Genomic DNA, 5,563 nt, shown 5'->3' with positions numbered 1-5,563 from the left:
TGGCAAAACTGGCTTAACCTACAGGTGAATCACAGGGTCAAATAGAGACGCTGTTTTTAAACTGTCAATGCATTATTGTCACTTTAACTTTCTAAATTGAACAACAGACACTCAGGTATTCACCATAGACTGTAAAAAAATATGGACGTAGTATCCGTGACGTCACCCATAGAGTTCTGAACAGCAGTTTTGAAGCGAAAATGAGGCCGCGGCCATCTTAGCTGCGCGTCACCGCATGTCACTCCCGGATAACTGAAAATGGGCAAAGAGGCGGGGAGGTGGTTTGAGCTGATGTGATTGGTTGCTGAAACCACGCCCGCCTAGCTCGACGTGACCACGTTAGCAAGCAAAGGAGCTATCTATCTAGATACTATCTAAATTATTAATGAAGATACGTTTTATCATCAGAAAGTTCTAAAGGTTTACTGTCAATTTACGGTGTGTTTTTTTTAAGATATAGATGCTCCAACACCAGTAATTTGTGTTGGGTGTGCAAATAACAACAAGGAACATCAAATGGGACTTCATACCTTTATAATAGAGATCGCGAGATGAATCCAATCTGTGGCACTTGGGTAAAATATAAATGTCCATTGCAAAACAAAAAAAAGCATTTCACATTTCTTCTGAATGATCTGCTCTCTTTCATCGTTCTTCAAGAAAGGATGCAATCTGAGCAGCGATCGTATCTAACAAACAAATGAGCCTGTGTCCAAAGTATATTTTTTCAAAATAGTGCAGCAGTTTTAGTTATAATATCCAAGCAGTGCTGTCAGAGTTGTATATCCTCCTGGTTTTGTCATTGTAGTAAATCTCGCAATCAAAACTTTCAGCCAATGCCACGATCCAACAACGTGTGTTCTGTGTCTCTTCCGCATGCATGCACATCTACACACATCAGTCTCGAATATTATGCAGCAAGCCATATTTTATAATTGTATAAAATAATCGAGAAAAAAAGCACAAAAACGACTGAGATTCAGCGGCATCTGAGGTAACATGACGGCTCACAGACAGCAGCGCACTCTACCTGTCACTCAAGTGACCACGCCCTTAATTATGCAGAACCTTAAGGCTTAATATAATTTAAACGGATAAGTTATAAAAAAATCGATTTCAATTTGAACCAACTTGTAAACATGTTTTTTTCAGCTATAAACTTGGCCAATTTAACATGGGACTCTATGAGATTCTGCTCTCTTTTGGAGCCTGTCCCTAGCGGCCAGTCGATGAATCGCAGTTTAAGTTACTTCAGTATTAGCTTCACGAGAGAAAGGAGGAGGTTGCCGCTTGGTGTTCACCTTTGATTGGAATGTCCCTACAAATGGCGTCCCCTTCCCAAAGTGCCCTTCAAGGGCACAAAAGTTCTGTTTGGAATTCGCCCTATGTCATGTGACTGATGACCTCTTGACCTTGATCTTTAGGTGTCTGTCTGAAGAGGTTTAAAGTGTCTAGATCTGGATATTTATGCTGGCAAACATCCTGTTACAGTAAATCCTTAAACTCTTTCTGACTCGAGCCTTCGAGCGACATTCATCAAACTTGGCATGGTTCTTCAGTGTGAATGTGTTTTATCTGGTCTGATCAGACGTACAGTTTTACCACCGCAGATGATCGAAATCCCAGAGATCTGTCTACCAGCTCAAACATGCAAACAGAACACCATTAACCTATTTAAACCCGCCATCTGCATGTCTAACACTAAATCCTTTAAACTTCAAGATTTTAATCGATTTAGACTTTCAGTCAAGATTTATGAATCATGTTTTCTTCACAAACAATCCATTTCTACAATGTGAGAAAAATCCTGTAGAAAAACAGATAATGTCCTGATTAAAACACAACCCTATAACATAACACAATGCAATTCATAATTCAAAAACACCTGTGAAAAATCCATACAGAAAATTTCTTCATATTAGTCTGTGTTTTTCCAGACCTTTCTTAGAGTGTATTTACAGTATCCATCATCTATCACACTCACAGCCATGTTTCATTAGTAGTATAACTCTAGTCTACATAACATAATTCACAAATTCAAAGTAACGCCGAAGAACCAACACTGTCAAAACCTGCTTAAAGGAACCAAAGCATTAAAAAGGCAAAGTTTGTTTTTCAAATCACTAAGAAACTAGACACTAGAAGGTAAACACTGTAAATCCCTCTATTAAGGATTTTGTATGTAGGTCATGAAAACAGAAGTAAAAGACATGTGAAAGCATGTTCTCATCTCTTGCTTTGTGTTAGTATTAAATCTCTCTCTCTCTCTCTCTCTCTCTCTCTCTCATACAATCTGACAGACAAACAAACATTGGAAAAGGCAGAGAAAAATAGAAAAATAAAATAAAACAAATAATTAAAATAAATACATAATCAAAATTGAATAATTAAAATTATAAAACTAAATTAAATAAATACATAAATCAATAAAATAATTTAAAAAGTATTTAAATAAATATAATTTAAAAATGCAATTAAATTATTTAGATTTGATTATGTATTTATTTAATTCAAATAAAATAATTAAATTAATAAAATTAAAATAAATAACTTAAATTAAATTATTACATTTGATGATGTATTTAATAAATTATTAAAATAATAGAAAATACATTAAATTAAAATAATTAAATTAAATAAATGTAAACAAAATAAATTAAATCAAATAAATAAACAATATTAAACTAAATTAGCTAAATTAACAGAATTAAATAAATTAAATTTGATTATGCATTTATTTCATTAATAATGAAAATAATAGACATTTTCGGTAACACTTTACTATAAGGTCCCATTAGTTAACGCATTCCCTTACATTAACCAACAATTAGTAATACATTTAAATAGTATTTATCAGATTCATTGATACTAAATTTCTTCACCGAAACCGATAGCCGATTATTCAGAATGATATCTGCTGATACCGATAGTGTGATTTTCTTAAGAAAAAAAATCTCCTATTTAGGTAACCCTCTCATTTGCTACATTACAATAATATTAGAGGTTAAATTTACACGGTTCACAAGCTGTTTTATTGACCATGGCTTAAACATTGACTGAAACGACTGAGCTGATCGATACTTTTCGTTAAGGTGTCTGTATCTTTCAACATACCTTCTGATGTTCATGCATGTTTTTCATGCTATAACTCATATTAAAGTGGAAGAAAAGCGCTGTCGCTTGAACTGAGGTGCTACAGCGATCTGTCATGTCACATTTAAGAGTGTCAAAACTTGAGATGCAACGATAAATCAGCCAATAATCAGTATCGGATGATAAAAGCAAATTTTCACAATCTGGCAAAACTGGCTTAACCTACAGGTCAATCACAGGGTCAAATAGAGACGCTGTTTTTTTAAACTGTCAATGCGTTATGTTGGCTTTAACTCTCTGAGATCTCAAAACGCGCCAGCGCGTTTTGCAGGATTTTTTTCACATTGCAGCTAAACAGACTTAAAATACTCCGTCATTTCTTGTCAAAGAGACATAAGTAATATATCAATTGAAACTATAGAATGTCTTCTTTTATTTGTGTACACTCAGAGTAAAAACACAATGTTGTGCTTTTTGTAAAATAAAGAAAACTAACATGATGCGTGATCTCTCGTCTCCCTCTGAACGAAGTCCAATCTGATAGTTCTCAGAAAATGAACTGTAACTTATGAATACTAATGACAAAAAAAAAATGACACTTACGTCTAAAGAAACGATGAAATGTCAGGTTTTAAATCGTGCAAGTCAAATCGAAAACAAACATTCTGTGTTTATGTAATCATTATGAAAAGAGAGCCATGTCAGAAGTCTGTGATTCAGCTCATTACCCGTTAATGCGGCCACGCCCACGGAGCCAGCGCTATTCAGACGCAAATTCAGAGGCAATACATGCATTCATCGTCTCAATCGTGTATTTATTGTCTTGAAAAGTGTTTATTTGGACGGTAAAGCCATGGTTAGCGATCTCTAGAAGACATGCAGTTAGTTCCTAGTTAGTTTCTTCTTTATATGAATTTGTGGCCTAAATGTGTACAAAGAGCGCCCTCCGGCTGCAAGTATGAATTAAAAACACCATTCCTGAAATGTCCTCCTCTTCTTTATAATAATTTGTGGACTAAATGTGCACAGAGCGCCCTCCGGCTGCAAGTATGAATTGAAAAAACAGTATCCAGCACTCATAGTGATGACAATAAATATTACTTCTCAGTATAGAAAATTGACATAAACATATAAGAATCCATCAATATTTCTAATATTTAAATATTAGCATCACAGAAATACATTATATTTTAAAGAATATAATAGAATACCATAATTTTAAATTGTAATAATATTTCACAGTATTGCTGTTTATGATGAGCTGAGACATTATAGAGTGCCCCAGGGATGACGTGTTTTTGTAGGCCAACCCGGAAGTTAGCGGCGCACGGGTTCCCTCGACTGAAAGCATATTCATTTTTCCCATAGACTTTTGGAAAATCGCAGAAAATAAGCTCTGTGTTTAACAAAGGGTCATGACACTTACATGTTTTGTCTATCAAGATAATCTTTACAAGTTAACACAACATTTATAGATTTTGAAGCCTAAATAAAGTCGTCAGATATAAAAAGCTAACAGTAGGCTATAAACGAACTACAGCACACAATGGTCGCGGATCAACGTCGTCACCACCAAGCGTCCTCAAACTTTATTTAGAAAACAACTCTATTTAAAAACATACTCACTGATTATGATCTGCGCTGTGTATGAATACCTTATCCACTTTTTCATGAGAAATGCTGTCCAAATGTCCCGTTTTTAATGATGACGTCTAAAGTCCCCGCCAAAGGAAGTAGTCCCTTTTAGCAATTTGTTAGCAACCGCCGATTTGAAGACACAGTAAAAGTTTAAAAAAATTCACAAGTGGGTTATAACTGGTGTGTTTTATGTCATAGATCAAAACGTGAAAGTATTTAGAGGCTTTGTTAACCACAGACCTTATTTCAGGCGATTTAGCAAAAACCCATTCAAAAAACCCATAGACTTTACGGCGTTGGAACCGGAAGTCCTAAGATGGTAACTCGCTTCCGGGTTTTGCCTACAAAAACACGTCATCCCTGGGGCACTCTATTATAGAGGGTTTTTTTTCACAGCCTACCTGACTGAAAGGCCTCATTAATATGCAAGTCATTTCAGGTCATTATTATGCAATTCTTTTGTCTTCTCAGGTGTAAATGGTCCATTATTCATGCAGATTCACGCCTCCACGCATACTGTGTTTCTTGACAAAAAGTGTCTTACAAAAACTAAAACAATATATTGTTTTATATGAAGGAGTAGGCAGCATAATTTTTACATAATTTTGAAGCAAAAACTCTAGTCTACTACCTCCAATACCCAAAAGTCTTGTGAACACAGATTTAATATACTTTTTTTGGCCTTATTTCAGTGACTTAAGTTTTTTTGTTTTTTCAATAACCACGCATAAACATTATTCCTTCAAAAACACAAACATGTACATACATGTTCCTCACATATTATTGTAGCCTAGTTTGTGCTGAATACAGTGTAATGAAACTTTTGTCATTT

This window comes from Chanodichthys erythropterus, chromosome 14 (genome assembly GCF_024489055.1).
Source record: "Chanodichthys erythropterus isolate Z2021 chromosome 14, ASM2448905v1, whole genome shotgun sequence".
Taxonomy (NCBI): domain Eukaryota; kingdom Metazoa; phylum Chordata; class Actinopteri; order Cypriniformes; family Xenocyprididae; genus Chanodichthys; species Chanodichthys erythropterus.
The sequence above is the reverse complement of the archived record's forward strand: the minus strand, read 5'-3'. Positions refer to the sequence as shown.